Source organism: Siniperca chuatsi, linkage group LG8 (genome assembly GCF_020085105.1).
Source record: "Siniperca chuatsi isolate FFG_IHB_CAS linkage group LG8, ASM2008510v1, whole genome shotgun sequence".
In the NCBI taxonomy this organism is placed as follows: Eukaryota; Metazoa; Chordata; class Actinopteri; order Centrarchiformes; family Sinipercidae; genus Siniperca; species Siniperca chuatsi.
This window is the reverse complement of record NC_058049.1, coordinates 26232314-26243174: the sequence shown is the minus strand read 5'-3', so window position 1 is coordinate 26243174 and position 10861 is coordinate 26232314. Positions and strand designations below refer to the sequence as shown.

The 10861-nt window shown below is 39.7% G+C and overlaps 1 long non-coding RNA gene across 1 annotated transcript; it reads left to right on the top strand.

Moving 5' to 3' along the window:
* Positions 1-427: 427 nt before the first annotated feature.
* Positions 428-4680, top strand: LOC122880327. The gene is made up of 5 exons (XR_006378892.1): positions 428-714; positions 3263-3371; positions 3573-3722; positions 4226-4326; positions 4447-4680. It is a non-coding gene; the product is annotated as an uncharacterized LOC122880327 (long non-coding RNA).
* Positions 4681-10861: the final 6181 nt, after the last annotated feature.

The following is a 10861-nucleotide window of genomic DNA, read 5'->3' as shown; positions in this document are numbered from 1 at the left end:
TTCGCTATAGAAGGGGACCCGCAAAGGTAACAAAAACACTATTCTTATTTTCAGGTGATTATACACTAATGAATACATATCTATTATATTATATTCCATTTCTGCCAATAGATCCTCCTAAATGTTACATACTGGACCTTTAACTTTATCAGGTAGATAGAAACATGACTCCAAATGAATGCTAATGTTGCTCCGTGCCTGCTCGATGTGTAAATACAGTAAGCAACTGTTTGCTAATGTTGGGACCACGGGCACCATTGAATTCATTCATTTGTGGGACTTTAACTGAACTTTTATAAGGAGAGCCATTGAACTCAGCATTCCAGCTACCATTGGTCAGTCTGACCTGTGACCCGTGATGTCATGTTATTGATGTCAATAAAAGGGGTCAGCAGCCACTGTTCTGTCTCTTTCCTCCACTCTCTTCTCCAGGGATTCTTCTAAAGCAGCAGATTGCTGCTGTTGTCTCCCCCTCTGTGTGATCTGCCCGGAGCAGACACACAACACAACTAAACTCTCTCTCTTATAGCAGCGACGAGAGGGCCTGCGTACGATTCCTGCAACAATAGTACTGACTTTGAGGAGAACAACAGATGGACTGCACAGCAAGGACTCTATTCAGTTGGAACCAACATTCTTCCCCGCCCGGCTTATCCAGCAGAACCGCCAGATAATCATAAGCAACTTCAAAGCAACTCCTTCCTTTACAGACTGGTAACGTAACCACCGAACATATAATTAGGCACCGTTTATCCTACACAGTTCACACGTACACTTCAATTTGGCCCTTTACCAGAGCCACGCTCTAACATAGATGGCCTTACCACCATTTTTGAATTAACTTTCTTTGTGTAATGCAGGTTTAAAGGATAATTCTGGTTTAGTAAAATGTGGATCTTAATTTTTGTACATCTGGGCATCGTTTCTACCAGTCAGATGCCATTGTAAATATCAAAGTAATTGCTGAGATCTGGGAACACAGTGACATCGCTACAGTAAAGTCTGAAATGGCAAGAAACTTTATCGTTAATCCTTGTTTGATTGTCTGGCTGGTTGTGTTTCTTATCATAACAGATGGTTGAATGATGGTCAAATCTATGGAAATTAGTCTTAGTATGTATCCTTTTAAGAATCTAGCTAGGAACAAAGTACAGTAAAAAGGATAAATAATACACTGGAACTGAAGTAAAACTAGGACTATATTATATGCATTATATTACAATGATAGAGTAAATGGTAATGGTACAAGAAAGTAGTAGTCGGCAGTAGGTGCTGCATAGAAATTGCACTGATTAATGTAAAAAATCACTGTGATTGAATTGAGTACAGGGATGTGAATAATGGTGATTTAATAAAAAATAAACCTTAAATTCAACATTAAAAATGGGCCCCCAGCTCAACATATTCACATTCAATAGGGGTGTGGAATAAAAAATGCATGAGTGTTAGTTTTACAATGTGTGTCTGTACACTATGTCAGGCAGAGGATGCAGTGCAAGTGGTGCTTATAATTTTCCTATTTGAGATTAATATTCTCAATCACTCAGCTAATTAATTGTGATAACAAACAGTAAACAGCAGGATATTGAAAAATGGGAAAGCCCTAAATGCTAGCAATTAATTAAAGTCATTTAAAGTTTGAAACTCAACCCCTTTCTGCTACTCGATATCTGGAGGCCTCTGTATTTTATTAATGGAAGATCTGTACAGTCAGTTTATTTGGTCATTAATTACGAACACCAACATAAATGTTCCGGGAGGGACCAAGTGGTAGGATAGGAGAGTGGGGGTTTGGTAGTTTGGTGTGCATGCATATTTATTGTAATTATGTTTTATGTGTTTATTTTGGAGGTAAATAACAGTAAGTAGATCATTATACTATATACATTCAGAAAGTATAGGACATTTGAGTGTATCATTGTCAAGCAGCAGAGGTGACATCAGTAGACTTTCTCTGTGTGATGGTTGGGGTACCACATTTTTGATCCTACAAACCAGTGTGTGTGTGTGTCACTCAGCAATTATGCGGTACACTGGCTCTTGGAATGCTTTCCCAGTGCAACAGAGTGTAAAACCTATAAGCTAGAAGATTGCTGTACACCCATGTATACAACTTCTGTCTTCCCCTTCCCTCTCACACACCAGTGTGCTGACACGATACAAAAACCTGACACACAGCCACACGTAAGTAAGGTTTTAATGCAGCCACAATTACGGATCCCCCCAGGGTTATAGATAAAAGGGCCATGATTGGCCTTGCCAAACTAAAATGCATGGCAAAAGCATACGATTATAAACAGTTAGTTTAAGCACTGAAATGATTAAAACTTACAATGGTTATGTTTAGGTTACAATTAAAGGAGGCTGGAGCAATGTGCTATATAAACAAAACTGTCTTGCCCTACCTATGGGTGGTCTAGAGGCCATGTTTTCATTGAATTCTGGGGTTTATCCCACGTGGGAGTATGGATCTGCATAGCAAATGTGCCCATTAGATTATGAGTCATGTTGGCGAAATAGACATTTTGACCTGATGGTTGCCTTAGTGATTATTTGAGAGAGGATTGATTTCACCCTAACCAACAGGGACCGACTCATCTGGCTGAAATTGAGGCTGCAGCCAGTGCTGCTGAGCAACTTTACATAGAACAACAGTAAATACTGATATAAATTATGCAAAATGACAATAATAAATAAAAGACAAGGCAGAGTCAAAGTTTCCCAGATGCAAAATAAGAGTTTTCACCACAGAGTGCAGAGACTAGGGTTGCCACCCGTCCAGTATAATACAGAATTGTCCTGTATTGAAAAATAAAATGCACTGTCGCTTACTGAATCAATAGTGGTATGAATACTGGTATGAATCAATACACCCTATAAGTAGGGTGCGGACTTATTATTGTCCACACCCTACTCTAATGCATACACTACGTTTTCACATGAATGACATGAGAGACCAAACCAGACTTTAACGAGACATAGCGGAAAAGCATTAAATCAGAATTATTCGCATAAGAGAATGACACCTAAAATGACAGGAAAGTTGTCTGTCACTCAACGTCATCGTTGCCCTGGTTACAGAGAGGCGCGTTAATTAAAAAATGTCAGCTAATACCTCCAGCTCACGTCCACCCGTAAAAAAAAAAAAAAAAAAAAAAAGAGGCTGTCCAAATCCAGATCTGAATGGCAGACAGACCACCAGTGGATCAGTCCTGTCAGTGGGAATGAGTACAAACTCTACAGTTTCTCTCCAACTCTACAGAGTATTTTCTGTTGCCCATGGTGGACTGTCCCACCTGAAGCAGCATTCAGCAGGGGACTACCACGTTCGAGCAACGTCATGCTACCCCATGTCCCCAGAGGCAGATACGGTATGAGATTATTTTCCTATCTTTATTCAATAGCGTTTTCTTTTAATTTGAGAGCATGACTTATTGATTTTAGTTCAGAGTTTGTAATGCTTTCCCTCAAAACCCTGCCCTCGCACTCAAATAACCCCTGCTCGCACTTAGATTTGCTCTGCTTCTGCTCAGACTGTGTGCTTGCACTCAGATATATTCTTTCCTGCACAGATTTCCTGCACTCCAGCTTCGGCCCTCCTCCTTGCGCTCAGGCTGCTTCTGTGCGCTGGCGAGACGTCTGCTCTCAGACTTCTCCTCTGCTCTCGGATCTTTTGTGCTGCTGTAGTGTTGACCAATGAAATGATCCCTGCCTCGCTGCGGGTGCATTCACTTTTCCACATCTTTATTATATATATACTTCCCTTGCTTTCATTACAACTTTTGGAATAAAAGGACAGATATTACATATACCAGTGCCCATACTTTTTACTATAATAGCTAAATACTAAGGGAATGGAAAGGTACATCAGTTTCTTATTCAATAATTGTTAGAAAAACAATTTGTTATTATTATCATTATTACACTGTGTGTAGCTGTTGCCATAACTACACATTTCAGAATCAGAAATACTTTATTGCAACTCTTTCGTTACAGCTGCTCACTATCATGTCAATGCAGACAGGAGTAGAAGTACTAAGCAACTCAAAATATAATACACTATAATACAGCTAAGATAAATTAAGAAGAAAGTGGATATAAGTATAAAAGCTAAAATAAGCTAAAATAAGTGTAAGTACAAAAGTGGATTTACAGCTAGTAATAGTGCAATGATGAATACTGTCAAGTTAAGTTGGTCTAACCTCTAAGTTATTCCTGCATACAGGCTAACCCATCACTACATTTAGCTGCAACATGGGATGTTGCCTGCAAGACTGACCCACCACAGAGACACACTGACTCTTCAGCCTCACATCAAAAGCGCCGGTTTGTAGCCTGATATATATATTAGGACTACTTTAAGCTACAATGACCTTTTGCAGCCTTTAGTACTTATACTGTTATATTGCTATGTATTTGTCTTACTGAATCTGCCATGTTTCGCAGATCGTGATGAAGCTCAGGTGTTCCTGGGCCGATCAGCGGAGGAAGTTATTGCTTGGCAGGTGTCATGTCATGTCAAGTGAAGACCTGAAGACAACACAGCGGCCGGCAGCATCAGGAAAGTCTTATCCACAGGAGGACGCGTCAGGATGAACACTGTGACCTTAGAGCTCAATTCCCAGGGGCTACTTGAGTGCCAGGGCAGGGTTGTGAGGGAAAGCAAATCTCTCAAACATGCTCTTGAATAAAGATTATCCCATAATACGGTCAATTGTTGTTGGCTAACAATTTATTTTATAATGCTTACATGCCTAGAGAAGATACTATGCTGTAAAATATACTAAACAACTGTACATTGGTGGACATTCATCTGCTAATGGCTAGGCTAACCCATCCTTTATTGGACTGAAGGTTAAAACGAGATTTATTTTATAATACCTACAAATACTCTTAGTGATTCTTTATTTCCTTCAAAAAGAGTAGTGGAGGACTTTGAAATTGATGCATAGATAGCACAAATTGGTGCATGAAAATTCACCAGAATGCAGAAAACAAAGTGTCTGACACTCAAAATCTCATGGGGGAGGTTGATTTGTGTCCCCGGTGCATGGATCCGCTGGCAAGGTGTTCCTTATTTTTCCACACTGAAGGTGGCAGCCCCAAGACACTCGCCAAAGAAACAAAGGGGAGGCTGTGCTATAACCTCAAGACAACTGAGGTCTTCAAAGCCTTTGACCAATGTGCCTGCTCAACCTAGCTGGTGTGTTATCCTTTCAGTAGGCTGATAGTAATAGGCTGGCTTGCTCATTTTTACACGCTAGCTAACTAAGTTAGCTAGTTTATAAGCCACTGTTGGTTCAGATCCCACCTATATTTTCATGAGGTTTTTATTACAAAGAATAGCAATTGCATGTAAGTTTTGCTGTAATGACATGAAGAAAAGTTATTGTTTTGGACAGGAGCACTGCAACATTAGCTGATCATTTAGCTAATGTAGCTAACTAGCAAATGCTTGAAGACATGCTGACTGACCAAAACTGCATAATGACTTCAACTGTGTTAGAAAAGAATAAGATCATGAAGATATTGCTTACAGTATATCATGTGCAGTGATTAAGAACAGAAATTGAAGATGTTTGAACTTTGACAGAGCTTCACAAGAGGTGTTCAGTAAATGAACCAACAAATCTTTACTACAACATCCTCCTACAACATTTAATACAAACCTGTTTACATTTACAGTCTGTAAACATTAGCGCAGAAAAAGGGAGGGGCTATATGGAAAGTTATCCATTTGTGACAGTGAGGTTGCATGTTATCTGTACATCAACAAGCTTTAGAGTTGTTCCTTTGTGATTATGACATGCATAGGCGCCCATAGCAAATGCATCCCTATTATCCCCACTATCAGGTGAGTATATTTAAGCAGCCTATATCAATGATCGTCTTACTATTTTCAGCAACTGACAAAAACAAGTAATAAAAAAATCACACGTTTTTGGAGCACCCTTTGAGTTGGTTCAGTCAAACCCGTCGCTGACCGTTTGCCACAGCATGCTTTGGCTGTCAATCACAGTCTGTCAATCCAGTCTGAATGTTTACAAAGGTGAGAAAAATTTTGCCTAACTGCGATCATGGACTGAAAATACAACGAAGGAAAAGACCTGGTCCCAGGTCTGCTGGCGCTCTGTTGTCCTACCGCAGCCGCGCCTCCACATGAGTCTGTGCAGAGCAGCGTGATGGCTGCAGCTGCAGCAGGAGTGGCTTTCAAATCCGGTTGTGAACGCTGGTCTGAGGTCAGTACATCACAGAACCGTGCGGACACTGAGCTGAGAGCAGTAAGTGTGTCTGTTGTGTTAATGCTGATAAGTTTAATAATACATACACACAGTATGTCATGCTTCAAAACTACTACTACTCCTGCTTTCTGTCGTAAAGTAAATATTCAAGCGGTGTGCATTTAGCTGGTCATGCTCATTCATGTAGCCTGATGAAGAGAGAGAACAGTGGAGACCAAATTATGCACACGAAAAGAAGACAAACTACTTTTATTTCATGTGGACATGACTGATATAATGTTTCAACCACAGATGGTCTTCCTCGTGACAAAGTGAAGAAGGGAACACACCTGCAGTTAATAGGCAATTAATGATGAAACATCACAGCATTTTCTCCTAATTAGCCTAAATGAGTCATCTGATATGAGACATTTTCAGAAAGATAAGAGACGGATTTGGCCACTTGTCTAATCTTGTCTTCATGTGACTGGACAGACCTGGATGTGTTGGGCTCACATCTGATCTGTGGCCGTCTGTGATGGGAACTGGGACTGGGGACATCTGTACTGGTATTATCAAAGTTTAAGGACACTGTAACATGCTGACACTCTTTATATTTACTTGACTTAACAGACGGTGTATTATGCACATGATTTGCTGATTTATTTGCCAAATAAGAAGAAAAAAGGAGTCCACCTCCAAGCACAACTTCCCCAAACCCCTTTTCCTTCTGTTTTTCTAGCAAAATGACACCTTACCTGTGTTGTTTTATTCCTGTAGAAAACTGTAACTTTCACTTAACTTAAAAAACAGCTGTATAGAGACAATGTTGAAGTGAAATAAATTATAGTTAGGAGGCAAGCAGCAAAGGCGCATTGACACCTTATTTATTTTGTGTAGATCTTCTGACAAAACGGTCACATTTCATTTTTAAAACATTTTACAGCTCAACAAGGTGTGCGAAAACTCCAGGAGGGGCCAGATACTGCCCAACACTGCAGTTATCTCCAGTGATTCTAAGGTTTTTATCACTGCAGTTTTATATCTTCTTTCTGATTAAGTTGTGGTTATAGTTCTACAGACTTCCCCCATACAGCCACAAAACTGACATCTCTGACATTTGCTTTAATCTTATTGCTGCCATGAAATGTTTTAAATAACTCAGAGAGATAAAGGAAGAAAGAGGTTAAAAGGTTACATGCCTCTGTACCTATGTAGAGGTTTAGAACTCCACACCGCCACACTGAGCGCCTCTGATCCTCTTCACTGCCTCCTTGCCCTCCTTCCAACCTCCTCTCTTTTTTCTGAGTGCCGAACCACTTGATGCTTTCATGTGATGTGAGCGAATGGCAATTAGTGTTGTATGTGTGCAGACGTGTGACAGGAAGAAAGAGTGAGTCTATTAATTAATTTGTAACCTACTGAATGATTGACACGTATGGAATGACATCTGGAGAACACATAGGGGCGTATGAGATCTGTAACTCCCTTTTTGATCTACCCTCATTACCTGCTACCACTATTCTCTAAACCAGTGCAGGCGAGAGAGACAGAGAGAAGACAGAGCAATGGGTTAGACTGAGACAAATTAAGAAGGTAGAGAGAATTAAGGAAGGAAGAAGGAGGCTGACAGATTGGTAATCATTTGAAAAACTCAACAGCAATGTCTCTTTCCAGAAATCATGACCCGGTTACTCAAGACAATCCACAGACCTTGTTGTTTCAATTTCATGTAGGAACTACTTTCTTTCTACTCAAAGTTCCTACATGAAACTGTTCAAAACAAGGTCTGTCAGAGCTAGTGCAGCCTGGGCCTCAGAATCCCCCAGATTAGAATAGTGAGACAATGCTGCTGAATGACTGTGTTGGAGTGACGAGCAATCGACTAAGAGGTACAGTATCTCCAGGTAATCGGGAAAGCTAGCCTTGGGTTGCGCCGCTGGTAATAGCAGAACTAAGGATTGGCTTGGAAACTGTTTGAACTGACTAAACATGCTGAAATGAGACTCTATTGCAGGAATTACGTCCATATTGGACACTTCAGGCTTTGCGTTCAGTGCTAACATTCCGTGCCAATGCAGGAGGTAGTGTTCCTTGAAAAGCACAAGTGTGAAAGTCGGGGTGGGAGTGGAGCAAGGTAACTTTAATGCAAGAGACCAACCACGGACCTGGATTAGTGTTCGCTCAATTATTAATCATGACCACAATGCTTTTCTAGCCTTAGCTAATTAGTTTAGCTGCCTAAACCCTAAAAATACCTCAACCAAAATGTATTTGCCTGAACCGGAATTTTTACTCAACCTTAACTATCGCGTAGTTGCCATGTGTAGATATCGTAGAAAGCGAGAATTTTAAAAACACTGGTATTGGAGGTAAAAAAAAATGTTAGTGAACGAGATCCGGGGTTTTGAAGAATTGTCGTGTTTACCTTGTGTTTGGGTTGTATGAAAATCCCTGTGTGAAATATTATGTTGTCAGACGAGTTGTTTATTGAGCTAAATGAAAATCCTGGAGTGGAATATTTTGTCAAAAATTGATTTACCTTCACTAATTTGTGTGATAAATATCTGGTTCTGATGCATGCATCCTTTGTAAAGGTGTGGCCCTGACAACAATCAGACTGATTAATCCTGCCTAAAGGGTTTTGTTCTGATTGGAACCCCAGCATAAAAATAATAGTTACACCTGTCCTCAATTCCACCATGCAACTGTAACTATGTGTATTCTGCAATGTTTAGATTTTGCTGATACTCAATATTTACCCCCCCATTTAGAGAAATATTATATTTCTTAATATAACATCGTGATGAGTCTTCAACTCACTGCAACAAGTAAAGTTAAGGCATACTTACGTGTTTGTGACAGAAAGAAGCTAAATCAATAAATTAGCTCCCTTGGCTGTTAGCACATTAACTAGATTGATCTTGGAATGTGAAGGTACCTTTGTCAAGACAAACAACGTTGTTCGTGGAGAAACAACTGTGTTGACACAGGTTAAATTGTAACACATTGGCAGCCATATGCTGCCTATTGAGGATGTTTTGCAAGCCTAGAAGAAGAACAATTAGAGGAAAGTATGCAGTATGCCTTATAAAGTGTAGCTGTGAGACATATAAGCTATGTAAATACCTTCATTTACAATAAGCAGTATCAGAAGCATAATCAGGGGTTAGAGATGTTGTTGTATAACCAAAGAGCTCCAGGTTTTAATCCTGCAATAAACACCACCTGCTCAGAAGTCACGCCATGTAGAACTGCATATATGAATGTAGTAATTGAGAAACATGAACTGGCATGATAGAGTACACACATTAGCATTTCTGGCTCCCCGTGACTCATGATTTCCCCAGCAGTGTTGCAGAGGAGAGTGTGTATAACTCTTTGGGCTGTGGTTCCTTGTAATATCAAGCACCATATGTTGCAAGGACTTTGTTTTCACTTGCTACAAGAGCTCCTCCTCCTCCTTTATTTTTTTTTTATACTTTACAGTAATAACTCATAATGATCGTTCATTAAATTAGACATTTCAAAAAGATGCTAATGAATCTTGGAGTTGCTTCTAACAGTATAACTTGCAGGTCTGGGTCCAGTGACTTGAATGGAAATTGTTTCTGTCACCTGACTTAAGGGAGCTGTAATTTGGGGCTGATGATTTCGACCTCTTATCTACACAGCAGTTAAGTGGTACTTGACATTGGGGGTTAAATTAGAAGAGACATTATTGGTTACTGTGCAAAACTTTCCTTGTCCCAGTTCACAGGGAGGGCAGCGATTCATCAGACAGCAGAGATTTTTTTCAAGAACATCTAAGCAGGGCAGAGATTTCTGTGGGACTGCATACTTATGTGACACAGTATGTTGATCACGATCCTTTTGTCATATCTGCAACAACTGACCCATCCACCTAAAATGGCGCAACACTGCATGAAGAGCATTACATTTAGGGACTAGTGGGGTGATTTGAGTAATTCATTTCACCGTATAATCTCATAAACCTTTCTCAGAGGTGATTGGTTTATCAGTTTCAATGCCCCCTGTCATCTATCATGCTGCACGTGTGAGGCATTATCTGTCAGAAAGGCTGTAGCTTTAGGCACAATGTGTGGAAATTTTCTGATAACTTCAAATTAATTATGAATAGGTTATGATTGATAGACTAAGCCTGGCATATTGAGTGCCTGATTGTAATATGTAACTGCTTTATGCTTCTGACTATCAGCACTCATTTTGAATCTTATTTTAGGTTTGAGTTGCCTCCACATAGGCATGGGTAAAATCAGCAGAAAGAGATTGGATTAATACTTTAGGTATTTTAAGGTCATGTCCAAAATACATCAAATCCAGAACCATCCATTATCATATTTCGACTCTTTCTGATCGTGTCTTAAAATACATTTTGATGATCTAGTATGCTCTGCAACAGAACTAGAAATGGTTGGATTTGTGCAAACCTACCATTGCGGTCAAAAGTTTACATACACTTGTAAAGCAGTTTGGGAATATTCATTGATTTCTGCAACAATTTTCTTAACTACAAAAAAACCCCAAAAAACAAATAAATTTGGTCTCTTTTATAATTTTGTTGTTGGTCTTTGGAAAATATGAAAACTATATATCAAATATTGGTGGCATAGAAAGTT